Here is an 18,327-nt window from a genome sequence, read left to right as displayed (position 1 = left end):
AGGCTAACAAAGACTACAATAATAGGCTGCAGTTGGCAATATACAATAATACTTTATTCTGATGCCACTGAGTGGGACCGCGGTTACGAGCTGACACTGAACATGCGTTCTGCCAGGTATGCTATCGAAGCGTTGCAAACCTATGTTACTTCACTGACTGCTTGTATAGTCCGTCTGCGCGCATAATGCAGCATGTTCAAGCTTGGACTAGCCTCGGCTAAATCGTGTTAATGGGCCTGAAGTGAAAGTTGACGTTAATTCTAACCGGGCTTTTTTATAAAAGCGCAGACTTCCTTAGCAACGTTGATGGAATACCCCACAGGTGTCCTCCTCTGTCAGGTGAGTGACGTTCAGAGTCTACGGGGCGATCAGCGCTGAAACTGGCCCAGAGGGGAAGGACGCCGACCTGCAATCCGGAGACGTGGGATCGAACCCAGGATGACCTCAGGTACATTACACTGGTGTGAGAGTGAATATATGTGTGTGTGAAAAATCAACAAAACAACAAATTGCAATAAAAACCTGCGTTCACGAAAGTGCTGCGTTCACTTCGATTTCCGCTTCGATTTCTCCGTCCGAATTTCCGCTTCGATTTCTCCGTCCGAATTTCCGCTTCCATTTCTCCGTCCGAATTTCCACGATTTCCAAGGAAGAGGGAACAGGACAGGTGTAAGCAGGTGACCCTGGGATTCAGCTAGCTAAGCTTAGCTAGCTGGAAGGGCATTCTGGCTGCTTTTGTTTTCACTTGGCATCATCTGAGTTTGAAAATGTACTTTAATTATTATTATTGTTATTATCCTAACCTGTCCTCACTCAATGGCGGATTAATGATTTGCGCGATCGGTTTTCTAGTTTTCTATCGCTCATTTGCGCATCACGCCAATGACGTCATGTCACCGTATCGGAGCGGGCGCCGTTTGTAGTTTGTCCTCTCTCACTCTCAGAGGTGGTGGTAGATGGGAAAGGGGCTGGGGGAGTTTGCACTTCTATCTCTGGACAGAACTAATGCAATTAGTAAAATCAGTCATTGCAGGAAAAGATGCCAAATAAACCACAATTAATTCAGAATACTGTGAAATCGTTTAGAATAATAATCTAGTCTTCACACCACCACATGTGTGTTTATATTGGAATCTATATATCTCTAGATATATAGATACCATACCATCTCTCTCTCTCTCTATGTAAATATATATATATATATATATGTGTGTGTGTGTGTGTATATATATATATATATTGAAAGAGGTGTTAGGCTACTTCGTTTTGGTATTTATAATTATATATATATAATTTTTGTACTAATTGATGATGAAAGTAAGAAATGTCAGGCTTCAAATGACAGTTGTGCAATTTAGAATATGTTTATCTTGTATACAAGCTAAACAAGCAATATTTGTACCTAAATCTTTTGTCATTATTACCATGATGATGAACTGATGCGTTCCCCTGGGTTGTATCTGAGGGTAGTGGCTAGTGACCTATATGGTTGTTTAGGTTGGAGGACTATTTGTAGTTGTCATATGAAGTCAACTGAAATCATTTCAGTCTACACTTTCACAGCTTTTTTACTTCACACATTGTTTACTACTGTCATCTGAACTGTCTTGAAAGCTTTTTCTTAGCAACAATACATGGCCACTGAACATACCCTCATCCTTATGTGAATTTTCTGTACGTACTTATTAGAGTGACCTAGCCCAGAGTGGCCACCAATTTCCTTAAAAGAGGAAGCAGACAGGAATGCATGCTTCACTGGGTGTTACCTGTTACCAGCCTAAGCCACTAAGTCACTTGATTTGTAATCATAAGACCCAGGCATTATTTATGTTTGACATCTGTTCACCAATTTGCCAATACTGAAGGGTGGAGAATACAGAGACTAAACCTTTACAACTGTAGTAATATGTTTTCTGACTACACTAAAACTAAACTGAAACTAATATTTAGATTTGAATTTTAGACAAATCCAGTAAAGTGTATTATTTCTGATATGAGTTATTGAGTTAATATGGGCGAGGTATAGTTTCAGGCTCTGATCAGTAGTCACACCTTGAAATGTGGAGGTGGATTAGCTTTCCTAATAATTGCAGTTTCCCAAGAATGTGCTGTTAATGTAAATGACACGACATCCACTCCTGGACGTGTATATAAGGAAAACTCAGCATTCAGAACACTACAACAACTTCCTCGACCATCTGCGAGACAGTCTGCTAAAGTTGAGAAGACTTGGTAATTATATTACTATTCATTTATTTCATTACAAATATTTATAACATTGTGAGTTCTCTGTGCGATCTTGGTGGAATGGTGTTTTATTGATTATTTGGACAAAATTTTTAAAAATCTTTTAATTCTTAATGTATTTATTGTTTTCAACAGGTGTGATCACTGAAACCATGCTGAAGGTAGCACTTGTGCTTGGATGCCTCCTGAGCCTCATTCTGGCCAATCCTGTACGTGAAACATTCCTATATTCAATATCAAATATTTTCATATTTTCACAGTATATCTATTATTGTAATAGTATAATAGATAATAGAGTCAATATTAAACTTTTGGATGTTTTACAGGTGGACATGGTACACCAACGACTTGCTCGCTCAAACTCTGACTCAGAGTCTGGCTCTAGCTCCAGTGAGGTGAGTGTCTCCTCCAGAATTAAACATTCAACACACCTGACTGCCTGTTACTGTAAAATCCTCTGCTGTATAACTGACGATGAATGTTTCTGATTTTCTTGAAGCATTCCGTATCCATGTCTTCACAACAATGGCTCCAGCTCCTTCTTACCCTCATCCAGCAACGACAACCAGTTACTGCTCCACCAGCAGCAACTACTACAGCTGCACCTACAACAACTACAACAGCCTCTACTACAGCTGCACCTGCTACCACAGCATAATAAAATCAGCAATTTAACCAGAGATCAATAAGTGAAAGAAATGTTGACATCTATGCTATTTTGTGTCAGTTGTTTTTAGTGATGTTGTGTTAACCAGAGTGTTTCCACACTCATCATTCCAGTTCAAGTAAACATGTGGATTAAAATCACTTTACTCTCTGTATTATTTGCTGAATAAAATGATAAATGGAAAAAATGTGGACTGAATATGTTTTTTTTTTTAGAAATATTTATGAAACCTTTCTGTCACCTTGAATATTAAAAAAAGTGGCAACACTTTGTTTTAAGTTCCTGGCAGCTGATTGGGTGACTGAGAGGTGAAAATTTCTTTGAAAAGTGCACCTGGGCAGATGGAGAACCACTGCAAAATTCTGCATCAGACGTTTGGCTAATTATTATTTAATCTTAATATTTTTTATTCAAAGTAAAACTTTTTTCTGAGGACTATGTTCACTCTTTGAAATATTGCACACTGTGCAATTGCGTGAGGAAGGATTGGTTTTATTATTATTATTATTATTATTATTGGTTTAATTATATTTATTATTATTATTATTATGTTTTAAGTCTTTTAGACCTTGTGTGTAGTTGTATTTATTGCATGTTTTATACTTTGTGTCCATTTGTTTTATAATTGCATGTTTTTATATCTTTTATTACTGCGAGTATATTTTTTTTATCTTGGACATTTATTTTCTTATCCCAACCTAACCGTTGTGACTTCCTGCCCTGAGAGACTAATTGTTGATTACCTGCACCTGCGAGCGGTTTTTAGGGTGAGAGGAACTGAGGAGCGGAGAGAGCCGGCGGAAAGGGAAGCGGGTGCCAGACCAGTTCCAGACGAAAGCAAGGTCGATTGTAAAGATAAAAGGGTGACCCAGTGGCCCAAGGAGGATTGACGACGGCGGTAGCGACCTAGCAGACGAAGCCCCCCCAGCGCTGCCCTCTATTGAGTCTGGTTCGACCCCCCTCCCATCTACAATCTCCAATAACGATCAAGTCCCTGCGTCCTATGATCCGCAGCTAAGCTAAAGGGACGTTTCGAGACTGTTTTCTTTATAATGTTTAGTTTTGTTTTTATTTGCGGCAATTTTTTGTAACACTTGTGTGGTGTTGTGTGTGTGTGTGTGTGTGTGTGTGTGTGTTTTCAAATCCTCTAGCTTTTAGTTAGTTTTATGAAGGCCTGGCTTCTTTATTTTAAACCTGTGTAATAAATATTGGTAATGCTTTTTCTTAGTCTGTGCTTCCTTGGTTGCCAGATCCTCTGCCCTGGCACCTGACTTTTAGAACTTGGTTTTATTGTGGATACCCACATCCCTCACACAATCACCAGCTGATCATGACTCCTCATTTTGCCCTACAAAGAACTGACACTTCTCTCAGCTATGAAACTGCTGGTTTTGATATTGTGCTTCATAGTGTTGTGCTCCTCCATCCCTGTAATTATTTCAAACCAACAATAACAATCTTCAGATCTGCCTGTGAGTAGCATGCTTTGTAAAGACCCCCTCTGATGAAATTCAAGTTTTAAGCCTTAACATGTCCATATGGTGTTTCTTATATAATACAAGACATATAATGAGTGAAATAAACAGTCAACAGTATGACTGTGTGTATATTTCCACCTTGGAAATTCAGTGAACAAAAATGGATCCAGACAACCAGGGATTCATACATCATATAACCTACGGGACAGATCCCGTCAACTTGCGGGGATGGAGGGCGGGCAAAATAAACCTGAAAACTTGACAGTGCAGAGAGCGAGAGTTTGCATTAGTACAGCCACTCAGACTATCTATCTATCTACTGTGTCAGCCACTGCCAGGTATTAGCTACCAAATGACTTTGCTAACTGTTCTGATGTCTTCTAGTTGCTGAATTTGGTTACAACAGACTCAAAAACTCCCGAGTCTGACTGAGGATCAAATGTGGCTGAGTCTTTCTGATGTTTTCTCCTCTAACCATCTTGATTCTCTGCTCTTTCACCTATCAACCTAGTGCAAGCAGCAGTTGTGGGTTTTTTATTTATTTTCACCTTTCATGTGGAAAAACTATATTCTAAAAAAAAATTATATTTCCTTGTTTAACTTGTGTCAAACGTTTCGTGTAGCCTTCCACAAGCTTCTCACAATAAGTTGCAGGAATCTTGGTTTGTTCCTCCAGATAGAGCTGGAGTAACTGAGTCAGGTTTGTAGCCCTCCTTGCGTGCACAAATTTTCAATTCAGGGCTTTGTAATGGCCACGAAAAATACCTTGACTTTTTTGTCCTTAAGCTATTTTGCCACAACTTTGGAAGTATGCTTGGAGTCATTGTCCATCTGGAAAACCAATTGCGACCAAGCTTTAACTTCCTGGCTGATGTTTCGAGATACTGCTTCAATATATCCACATAATTTTCTTTCCTTATGATGCCGCCCACCCCCCCGATCATATTCTTCAGCTTGCAAGGCTGGCTCTGGGTAACAGTAAATAAAAATAATTGGACCCTGAAAACATCCCCTGATCTTTGCAGTATGTCAATTTACTGTTCATAGTTGTTTGAGTGACTTAAACCAGAGTAGCCTCCAATTTCCTAAAAGGAGGAAGCAGACAGGAATGCGTGCTTCACTGGGTGTTACCTGTTACCAGCCTAGGCCACTAAGTTACTTGATTTGTAATCGTAAGACCAGGTATTATTTATGTTTGGCATCTGTTCACCAATTTATCAAGGTGGAAGATTTCCTAATACTTTCAATTTCCCAACAATGCTGGGCTGTTTATGTAAATGACACGACATCTGCTCCTGGACCTGTATATAAGGAAAGCTGAGCATTCAGAACAACACTACAACAACCTCCTTGACCATCTGCGAGACAGTCTGCTAAAGTTGTGAAGACTTGACGGTAATCATATCATTATTAATTTACTTGATTATAATTATTTATAATAATAAATGTCTTTGATGTATTTTTATGTATTTATTGTTTTCAACAGGTGTGATCACTGAAACCATGCTGAAGGTAGCACTTGTGCTTGGATGCCTCCTGAGCCTCATTCTGGCCAATCCTGTAAGTGAAACATTCTTATATTCAACAGCAGTTTATCCTTTATTTTAACAGTATTACTATTATGTAATTGTATAGGCGGTCCGTGGATCAAGTGGTAGAGCAGGTTGTCCGCTGATCTCTGAGTCGGTGGTTTGATCCCCAGCTCCTCAAACCAGGAGTCAAGAAGACTTAGGAAAAATGTGCTGAATTCAATGTGCAGATCATGCAGCAGGATGAGCCACTGTGGCGACCTCTAACAGGGAGCAGCCGACAGGGGGAGAGGAAGACTAGTACTGTATAGTATAATGCTGTCAATGTCAAACTTGTAATTTTTGGAATTTCCTACAGATGGACATGGAACACCAACGAGCTGCCCGCTCAACCTCTGCCTCCGGTGAGGTGAGTGTCTTCTCTGTCCTCCAGAATTAAACATTCAACACACCTGACTGTGTGTTACTGTAAAATCCTCTGCTGTATAACTGACGATGAATATTTCTGATTTTCTTGAAGCATTCCTCAACCATGTTTCCTACGCAGCAGTTGTTCCAGTGGCTTCTTAACCTCCTCGAGCAGCCAAACCCTGTTACTCCTCCACCGGCAGCAGCTGCCGCTAATACAAAATAAAATCAGCAGTCTAACCAGAGATGAATGAGTAGATGAAACTTTGACATCAATGCTATTTTGTGTCAGTAAACATGTGTATCAAGATCACTCTACTCTCTGCAGTATTTGCTGAATAAAAATCATAAATGGAAAAGATGTGGACTAAATGTTTTTTTTCTTAAAATCCAGTTTCATACACATTAATGAAACCTCTGTGTCATTTTGAATATTAAAAAAGTGGCGACACTTTATTTTAAGTTCCTTTGATTAGCAGTATACAAATAATTGATAACTGGTTTATAACACAGTATGTGGTTGTAAGCCGCTATAAGCACATTTTAAGTGTTTTAATACAAATATATCCGCAACATATACATTTTTCTATGAAGGCATATTTTATATTAATACAACTGTGTTTATATTGTTATTCACTATTTATACCCCAGCCTCAACGTTTAGGTACCTACAATGGAGTAATGGTCGTTAATGAATATTAGTTATATCTGCTTATGAACACATCATAGTGTGTTAAAAATAATTTGCTAAATATCCATATACTGACCATAAATGCTGAACAGAGGGACTTAAAGCTTATTTCCTAAGGGTCTCAAAGTCTCAACATGTAGTTGCTGGTGTGGTGACATAAAATATACTGTGGTGGTGTTAGAGAAACAAACCCTTTAATAACAACATGGTTTAAACACCAGAATTAAAATATATCATTAGTTGTTCACAAAAATGTTTTCAACAACCAGTATGAATGCTTTCCGAAATGTATTTGCTTTTGCTGTTGGGGAAAAAATATATTAAAATATATTTCTTTGGTCTTCTGTGACCATACCACCACCGAACAACTGTTCAGACAGCTGGCACCACACAGGGTTCAAGCACAGACAACAATTGCCATAGCAACCCCACTTCAGGAAAAATATATTTGACCAATATGCAGTCTCACAGAAACAACTCAGGTATGTATCTGACCCTGTGAGATTCTGCATGGAATCTCAATGAGTAGACGCCCAAAGAAATATCAGGTGTTGTTGATTATATCATCCTCCAGATGTGTGTTGGTTCTGTTTGATCTCATGAATTCGTGCTGTTTATGAAAGTCAGATATACACTTTTTTCTCTCAGGCACATTGTAGGAGTTCAAAACACAGAAAAATTTCAAATAAACATTCATACTTTGTTGCTGTCTGGGTAACACAGTGATGACTGAATCCATCTCTCACATAGTATAATGAAATCTTTTGCACAGTCAATTCAAATTCGGATGTAAACCAAGTTCCTGTCCTGAGTCCTGCACATGGTCAGGCTCAAGGAGCAATAAGCAGCTTATTTGCTTTTCTTATCAAGAGATAGTCAAGGAGATTGATAGCACTCTTGTATCTGTATGTTGAACATGAAGCTATAATAAGAAGAATGGAAACAAGGACAAACAGCTGGCCAAGCCTATTTAGTGGCCGTGTGGAATAATTTAGAGTTTTGTTTTCTCCATGAGGCAGAGAGAATCTGCAGACGGTTGCTGCACACATACCCCCTGAAAACCATAAAATGTATTTTTGACGCTTCACCTCTATGATGGATTAAACAAACAACATATCATGTTAACCAGTGAGCTTCGGAGGTGGTGGTAGGTGGATTTTCTTTCTCTTGGACAGAGCCAGGGTAGCTGTTTTCTGTGTCTAGCCTTTGTGCTAAGCTAAGTAAGCTGGCTCCTCACTCTAGCTTCATGTTTTCGTACAAATGTGGGCGTTGTTTCAACACACGCCCTGTCTCGTGCTTCAAGTCACTTTTTACTTTTTTAATAAAGACCACAATCTTTTCCTAACCTTAAACATCAGGTGCAATAATCATGCTTTTGTTGCTGCAAGCAGATATTGCAGTGCAAGAGTGGATATTGTTGTGGTCACTAGAGTGACTGCTACAAGGAAGAAATGCTTGGTCATTTAATGTTTTTCACAGATGTCCTGTCTGAACATTTTTCAACTTAGCACATACATTAATTCAAAACCATAATTCAGACAGTGTTGCATTTTGCTCTTAGTATATTTGCTGTTATAGATCATATGAATAATAATGTCTAGGAGAAAGGACTGACTGCGAGGCATGAAATCTTATACCACAACAAATACTTTAATAGTTAATACTTTAATAACTTTAATGACACTGAACTTGAACAATCGCTCCTCTTTGTTAATATATCAAAGTTTTCAAGCCACTGTTGGTCTCCTCACTTCTGCCCATCATTGGGAAATAAAATCTTTTTAAATCTCTAGATAGAGATCTGTGTCTAGATGACACACTGCTGTAGAGGACATACATGAGGTCCACCATGAGTAAACAAGATGATTACAGTATTTCGAAAGGATTGAGCAAGTATTGCTTTGCAAGGAGGAATCGTAGCTCCGGGCAACAGATATTACAGCTTCGCAAGTACAGAGAGCTTAAACAAAAACACATCAGTCTTCGCTGAATTCAACAGCAAATATTTGAAAATCTTTTCTGAATATACTTGTATTGTGTTATAGCATGTTGGTGTTCTGGATTTTACAGGATTTAAATGCCGTAATCTTTAAACAAAGGTAAGGGAAGTGCGTGTGTGTGTGTCTGTGTGTGTGTGATCAGTTGGGTTTACTCTTTAATTCAGTTCATCGTGTGATGGAAAGGACTTAAAGTCTATCAGGATTATAAACAGGATGTGGACCTTAATGTTACAAAAACACAGCACTAGTTGGGTAATGAAATTGTGTTCACGCCTATTTTGGTTTTGTCTCCGGAGGCTGCCATGAGACCGACTGCATCTGAGATGAAGCAACACCTTTAAAGTGTGAGACCAATGTGGGTCTGTTTAAAAAGCCAATGGAGTTTCATAAAGGGACCAGCTTGAAGGTAGAGAACAAACGCCTGATATTTAATTCTATTTATTAAACTGTGTACACTCGTACTCTGCTGTGGCACGCAGGCAGCTCTAACTTCCAAGGGATTTGAATTGCAGTTTGAAGTGCAAGATGAAATTTTTTCTTCTGATGATTTTCTACTTGATCAATTCCCCTCTAGCTGTAAGTACAAAAAAAAATCAATACCTACTGTTTTCATGCTGTAATTTGTGTGACTTATGACTGATTTTCAGCTATTTTAAAAAACAAACCAGTATTTGTCTTGATTTTTTTGCAGAACTGTCATCGTTATCATAGCAGTGATTCAGACAGTGATGAGGTAAGAATGAATTCTCATCACTATAGCAGTGAGTCTGACAGTGATGAGGTAAGAATCAAATTAATCCTATCATTTATCATTGATAGTGAGAGTATAGCAAAACAACATTTTTTTTTTAATGTTTAAATATTTTATTGTGTTTATTTGCTGCAGGGAGGCAATCGTTACCCGTGGTTTCGGCCCAAGCCACTTCCTCCCTGGTTTACCTTCCCTCTCTGGCCTCTGTTCCCTGGTCTGCGGCCGCGACCTGCTACTGTCCCACCTCCACCTCCCCCAGCACCAAAACCAAACCCAACCACAACCCCAAGCCCAACCCCAGGCACGCAGCCCCCCCAGACTACAGTTGTTTCTACCACCGAGAGCCCACGAGGAGACAGCGGGTGAACTGTGCTGATCTGAGAGCGGGAAAAGCTGATTGAATTATTTACTTTCATTCTCCATCAACAGAAAGGCTACTCACTGATATAGAAATGTATACTGTGTCTCTGTGTTGTTTTCATCTATATATGTTTTAGGTAATTTGTGATTTTGAGGCCATGTTTGAACCAGATTTTATTGAATTATACAAAAAATATAGATACATTTGTTTGCATGTTTTCACATTTCAGTATTGATTCAGCAAGTTTTCCACATTCTCATGTATCTCTGGTGACTGCTGTCATGTTTATCACTTTTCATATCATTTTAACCAGCATAATGTCTTGTTTAACTTTTTTTTTTAATCATATCATACCACAGACCATGCATAAATGTAAAGAATTTAATGAAAAATTGTGATTTATAAGATATAAAGTAGAGGCAGGCATTTAGTCAAGGTGTAATTATGAGTTTTATAGGAGGCTGGTGTTGGCGACAGCTGTGTGAGGATGCTGATGACACACCGCTGTAATATCCACTCAGTGGGTGCGCTCATCACCCTACCAGGATCAACACAGCTTAAGAGAGGGATGAGTGCTGAGCCTGTAATACCCGACTCTCTGCTTCATCAGTGAAGTCTGTTGGTCTGTATTTTTTAAATCATGACTCAGCCCCTTTTTTTTATTCACCGCACTGCTCTGTCGACGCTTTTATTCACGGAGGCTTTGAAAAAAATAAGTACAACCGCATTCACATAATTCACACAATAATATACACCTGTTTCTTAATATGCAACCGAATCACAGTCCTTTCATGTGTTATGTTTGTGCCCAAACAGGGAGGTTTTGCACAGCTACTCTTTATGAATGTAATCAAGTTTGTTTCTCAACGCCAATTTAACTTTGTTAAATAATGTCAGACAACAGACAGAGGCTTGGATACTTTTGAATCATGCACTGAATAATGCCTTTTAATTTTAACTTGATGATTTTGGGAGTGTGGGGGGTTTGAAAAATAAATTTCAATTTGAAACAAGATTGTTGTTGGGGTGATATTTTTGTGTTAAAATGAAAATGTATCATGGATCACGGTGTTTGGAGACACCCCAATACATGCCATCAGTGTCATTCGTTGCCTTGCTGAAAAAATACTATAATAATAAGTATTATTCATTATATAGCATTAATATTGTTTAATACCAGAGCTGTTAAGTCTTTTGAACCAAGTGTGTGGACGTTATATCCCACTCCAACTACAATAATCATTTTGTATGCAGTCTGTGTGCAAAACCAGGTTGTTTCATCACTCACATCAGTTTTCATCTTCAGCAACTGTGAAAAACAAATTAATTTGTTTATCTCTCTACTGTCACCGGTTTGTTATTTCGTTAAATGATATTGCCAGAAAAGCAAAGAGGGACATTTTGTGACTTTTCTTTTTCATTTGTGAATTCTTTAATAATGATATGTAACACCTTGAGCATAAAGATGGGTTTCATTGATCTCTTTGTGTGTTACGTTAATTTATTTACCCGTTACGTTCTGCAGGCTGCAGCATTTGAGTCTTATTATTGAAGTTCTTCATGGTTTAGCTGTAATTTATATTTACTAATTTTCTACCTTTATGAATGACAATTTGTGGGTTTAGCCGCTTCAGTTATATTTTATATGTGGTTTTCTAACTAAGATATCTAATGCAGACATCAGATTCACAATATAAAACAAATATTTGTGTTAATGTAGCCTACTAAATGATCTACTATCACTGTTCTTTTATATTATGAATCTATACCTTTGGACGAAGGTATGTGACTGAAGCCTTATGCCTACGTTTCTCCCATTTCCTTATTCATCTTTTTTTCTCAGTTCAGATGCACATTACACACATTTTGTTTGACCATAATTACAAGAGAGAGACTCTTGACACATCATCCACACCCAACGGTGATCTGAGTAACAGGAAAACCGCAAGTCTTCAGTTCTTGTGTGTTTGTTTATTCATTTCTGTATAGACATTACAGCATTGTAATTGAAGGAAAACAGGCATTTTGGAGTATTCAGTGGATTTTCTTTGGTTTCTACCTCACTGCTTCATTCACACGAAAAGATTAGGTTGAATTTGTCTTTTTTTTTCTGTCATGTGATTGGTTGATTCAGTCTGTGAGAAGCACATAAGTCAAGTTCCCTTCCACGCAGTGTCTTTGAATTCACTATAAGTTCTCTAAGCAGACATTCCTTGACAGCTTTCATTGATTTTGTGGTAACCAATTCAAAACCATATTGATCTTTGTTTTGTTTCTGGAAAATGATTACTGTGAGCCTATTGTCATGTTTCACCATAATAGTGTCTGCAGTACCAGTAAGTACACTCACAGTTAAATTTTTCTGTATTTTTCAAGGTAATATTTGTTATTTGTCATCTCACATTACGTGAGATCTGCTTAGACAATGGTCATTTGGGGATTTGTCTTTTATGTTTTCAGGTGACACAAAGAGGAGCCTCTCAAATTCAACAAGTTCAACCTGTTGAAGCCACAAACCAGAACCCTGAAGTTCAGACTCCAGCACCACTTTCCCCAAGGGTGGATCAAGCACAGCCTGGGATCCCCCAGCAGATGGGTCCCCAGGGTGGCCCCCAGCTTGTTCCTTCACCGCAACACTACACCTGGCCTCCACTTGGGGACGGTCTGATGATCATTCCCCTACAGCCGAGCTTCCATGGGTCTCAACCTGCTAACCAGCCGGCACTCCCACAGCAGCCTCTGGTGGGACATGAAGAAAAAAACAAAAACATAATCTGGAGAACAAAAAACAACAACAAAAAAAAAAAAACACACCTATTTACTTTATCATCCGTTATCTTCTTATTTGCAGGAATGATAATTTCTGGCTAATTGTGAGTTTGTGTTGTTGCTGTTTTCAGATGTTCCCTCCTCATGGATACTTCCCTCTGTTTTCATCACCATACAGAAATCAGCTGGTAATATATTATTAAGAAACACACTGGCTATGTTTTCTGAGACAGAGCTCTGTCCTACACTGTGCTGACTGTTGAGACAAAAATATTTTCCGACCACAATCCAGCTTGAAAGATGTCACCTGGGGGGTCTTTAACATTTTTCTACAGTGAAGTGCAGGATTTTTTTTCCCTCCTTACATGTGCTGTCACATGTACTGTATATGAAAACTGAAACATCCTGAAACTCTTTCGTAACAGACAGTGTTGTGTAAATAAAGACATCTGTACTTTAACGGGATCTGTCAGTTGATTTATGACTCTCAGATGGAAACTTACTTACCGTTTTGTCTTGCACGTGATTTTCTGCCACAGGTCTTATTGTAAGCCTAATCCTTTGTATTTAACCGACTCATGTTTGGTGTAGGAGAGGGTTAGAATTGCATTTTTTGTCTTCTCGTAGTGCAAGAATTGACAAAAATTAACATGTAAAAGTCACGTTTCTCCTCAGTTCTCCCCATATGGATTCCCAGGGATTCTTGGAGCACCTCTCCCACAAATCCCAGCTAATCAGCCTCCAAACAGTCCGGTCTTACCAGCAGAAACGCCGTCTGGAGCTGCTCCTTCAGGAGATGCCCCTCAGCCAATTCAGCAACAACAGGTGTCTAGTGTACCTTTATAAACCTAAATCTGACAGCAGAGCTCATATTGTGTCACAAAAACCAACATTTTCTAAAGGAAATATGGCAAAACTTAAGGGAAATAAAAAACTGCATTATAATCAGTCTAATTTTCATCCACAGAATCCTCAAATTGTATACATGCTCCAGCAGCCCATGGTAAATACAAAATACTCTTACTATAAATACTCTACTATTATATGTGGATATTATATTTCTTTCTGATGGTGTCTTATTTGTTTGATTTTTTTTTTCTTTTTTCTTTAATAGAGCTCACTACTTGGCAGTGTCAGCTCAGAGGAGCTTCAGGTATAGTAACACAGCCAAGATTTTTATCTGACTCTCAGCTTGTTCAAACAATCCGCTCAATGAACTCAGTGATCCTACTGATGACACAACTGTCCTCCCTCCCTCCACTCTCACTCTACTGCATCTTCCCTCTCTTCTCTGTTTCAGATGGCTGCTAAAATGGGCCAGCTGAGTATGTATGTGCCCACTGTGCTCACAAACCTGCCCACAGGAGGAGGAGTTCAAGCTGCGAGTCAGGCCGCTGGGCTCACAAACCAAGCACAGGCAGGCGTCGTGCCAACTGCGGTGACCCCGTCAGGCGGAGTCCCACAGACAGAGAGGCTGGCCAGCACTGGACTGCAGCCGGACACCGACACTCTCCCCGTGGGTTTGGAGAGAGCAGCGCAGGAGGCGGCCACTGTCCAGTCACCTGTTCAACCCCAACTCCAACCCACACAGGGAAACCTTATCTGAGACTTCAGGCACCAGCAGAGACAAAGAGAAAAGATAAAACACATTACTGATGAAGAAAAACAGTGAATTTTCTCATCTTTTATCTTTTACTTACTTCTACTAAGTGTTGACATTTTATAGGCTTACTATGTTTTTTTCTTTTTAATAAATAATACCTAATAAAAGTAACGGATTAAGGAAACCTGAACTGTTTCTCCTTTTTTAAATGATATGCACTCTTTGTTTGCTTTCATGATTTATCTTTAAAACATGCATTAACTAATTTTACTGCCACTTGGGTGCAGCAGAAACAAGCTGACAACACTGACATCACCTTTTAATTCAACATGGTGAACATGCTACACATCCAGCAGACACAGAATAACATTTGGATTCATTTGGAGTCATGCATACGACCAATACTCTCCTTTTAGCTGTTTTTGGTCTCCACCAACTCCTGAGGAAAATAACTGCTCAATGCTCCGAGTCAGGTTATAATTTTCTATGGTTTTGTGATTAGAGCCGGTTTAATAAATTCAGTTTCATGTACATGGCATTAATTTGGCACTGTGTCTTTGACTTTCTTTGTTGCTCCTGATTTTCTCATCAACACCCTGCTCATGTTCATACAGTGAGACCCAGCCAAAAAGCCCTTCAGCAGTCTTTGCTATAAACACAAGGCACACGTCAAGAAAATGCACGGCTTTAAGACGTCTCATTTGTGTTTCATAAAATGGAAGTATTTCCCACACATACTGTATGTGTGAACCTGAAATAACATAAAGTACAATTAAACTTATCTTAGGTGCCACAGATGGTACTTACTAAGTGTTTTTTTTCTGCCCAGTAAGAACATAATGTAAGGGGAGTGGACACAGCGGTTGACTAATCATCATGCTGAGACATTTTCTTCACAGTTAATGGATTTTGGCCGAACTGGGGCACTTAAGTGTCCCCACAGGCTCAGATACAGTGCACAGTGAGTGTTTGAGTAAGTTATTTTCAAGCTGTCACTAATTTATTGTTCCACTGCAGCGATTTAATTAGTCTAAATTAAACAAAAGCTGGACGAATTTGAGTCTAAATGGTCAGGCCTAAAACATGTTGGGAAGGGATATGGAAATGAAACGACTATCATCCAGTCATCATCAGCTATAATACAGTCTATTGCCTATTATGAGGGTATACAAGAGATCTGCGATGAGATGATCTATTGCAACCATTGTGTCAAAATTTGAGGCCTATTCATGCACAACCCTGTTGACTTTTCTGACTGTAAAAGATGTTGCAAGAGTCTGTAAAAGACATAATTGCGGGATCAAATGTGATTAATGTGTGTTTTGGAGCCAAAAATGAATTACGAGATTTCTCACGGGAAGACAGATGCCAATTTTGTAATCATACAAAATAGAAGATACTGCGCACGTCATCGATACCTGTCAAAGGTTTGCTCGTCCCTTGTTCTGTCAGCAAATAAATAGGAGTAGATCTCTCTCCACTAATCACACCCCTCCACAACAATCCTTCAGTACTCGCGTGCCGCCAGAAAGGAAAGGTAATGTAGACGACTAATATCACATGATATTTCTTAAATAAAATGTAAAGTAATGATCTGTTCAAAGCTTTTGCAGTAAATGCTGTTAAGTGTAATAACTCAAACTCTCTTTGACAGCTTAAGTCAAAATGAAAATCCTCCTTGCTGCCTGCATCGTTGGGATGGCTGTCTGTGCCCCTGTAAGGAAAACACTATTTCTGAATATTTCATATCTAAGATATTTCTTTTCATTCTCTCACACATATATTTCAGCACTGCATCCCACAAAACTGACAAAAACAGTCTATAATTTTAAAGTCAATGTAAATGCTACTTCGAGGCTTTTGATCATCACTTAATCTTTACCAGCAAATGGACTTTTCATGGTCTTACAGATCTTCCAATTTACATTTCTTTTGAGCGTTGCAAGGATTTCCTGTCCATGTTGGTTACTGACTATCAAGACTAAAGAATAAAAGTTTGTCTGAATCAACTTTTACACTGACCTTAAATCCACTGAAGCAGCAGTATTTTCTCTTCTAAATCTTCTTTACAGCAGCAGATGTTCATGGAGTTCGACATTGATCATGCTCCAGCTCAGGTACAGTAAGACACAGCTTAGATTCAACGGTGGATATTATGACATACACGCCAAAAAACCACAGTTAAAGACACATTTTCAACTATCACTGAACAAGCTCTGTACACAGGTCTGCTATTATCTGTTCACCACTGATGGTATCGTCTACAGCTGAGCCTGTTGATCGCTGTTTTACTTGAAGTTTACTGCTTTTTCTTGCACCTTACACTCATGTTAATATGATATGATTAATGGATGTTAATAAGATTAATATGATCTTTACAGGCAGCCCAGGCTATCCCTGCTGGAGCCCCAGTTGAAACTCTGGAAGTTGTAAGGGCTAAATTATATTGTTTTACAGCCTTTTTTTGTCTTTTTGTTTGTTTTTTTTTCACAGTCATATTTGAAAATGGCATTGTGCTCACCAAAGTGCTTTACAAATTATTTAATCAAATAATCAAAGGTAAATACAGTTGTCTGCAAATTATATATATTACATAAATATGAATATTTTGTGGATTTTTGTGAAAAGAAGTAAATACAGCCCCTGGATCACATGTTAATGTACTGTTACTTTTTATCTCATGAGTTTAAGAATTAGACAGTAACTGTGACATGCATGTGCAAAAGTTTTGGCAGTGCTCTTACATTGCATACAGCTGTAGATAATGTAAATAGTTGCAACAGACTGCAATAAATTATAATACAATAATAAAGGTGACTTAAATGCGATTGTAAAAAGGTGGGTCTTTATCAGTGGCAATAATCTTGATTGTTTTCATTTCCAGCTGCTCCCGGTTGATGCCCAGAGACAGCCTGTTGGAGGACATGTGAGTGACACAGTATAGCTTGATATTTATATAAATATTGATTGTGCATAAAGCTTGCAGATTCTTAATTCAAAGATGCAATGAAAGCCTACACTACCATCTGAATGAAATATAATAGTTTATCCAGTCCAACAAAGTGCATTTTTAGAAACCACATGTGAGCCACAAAAGGAAAGCTAGATTATATGTGAAGCAATACACTTTAACCACATGTATTTTCACTGGAAGGTCCAAGGTTTCATCAAGCAAGAGATCCTCATGCCGAACGGCAGAGAGACCAAGGAGATGGTGAGTGTCTGTTAATTTCTCTGTCAGAAGTCATGTGAGATTTTATTGAACAAATTATCTCTTTCTCATCTCTTTCTCCAGTTCTACCCCTTCGGTTTTGACCTGCCACCAGTTCCTGCTGCTGCCGACCCTGCTGCCCCTGCTGCTCCTGCCGACCCTGCCACCCCTGCTGCTCCTGCCGACCCTGCTGCTCCTGCCGACCCCGCCGCCCCCGCCGATTCTATCATTGCTGCCGATGCTGCTGTGAGAATGTTTATGATTATGATTATTTCCATTTTGAGCAATTTAAGTTTCTTGAACCAGTAAGGCTCAGTCACCATCAGCTGTCGAACATTGAACTGGCTTTGATTTGAAAGTACAATAATAGCCTCAAATAACTGCAGTGGGCAGGAAACTGAAACTGAACTGAAATGGAGTTGAGGGTAACGGGTTCATTCTAATAAAAGATTGCTGCATCAGATAACCAGTCTAATTTTCTGCTGAGGTGTTGGGAAACATCGACTCATCAGTAAAACTGTCCTCACTCCTGATTGGCTCATCAGAGATCTCTGTCATTTCAGGGTGCCAAACCCAGCGGTGATGATGATGATGACGATGACTAAAAAGCAG

This window comes from Seriola dumerili, unplaced genomic scaffold, assembly GCF_002260705.1.
Source record: "Seriola dumerili isolate Sdu_G_001 unplaced genomic scaffold, Sdu_1.0 BDQW01000301.1, whole genome shotgun sequence".
Classification (NCBI taxonomy): Eukaryota; Metazoa; Chordata; class Actinopteri; order Carangiformes; family Carangidae; genus Seriola; species Seriola dumerili.
This window is presented reverse-complemented; position numbering follows the sequence as displayed.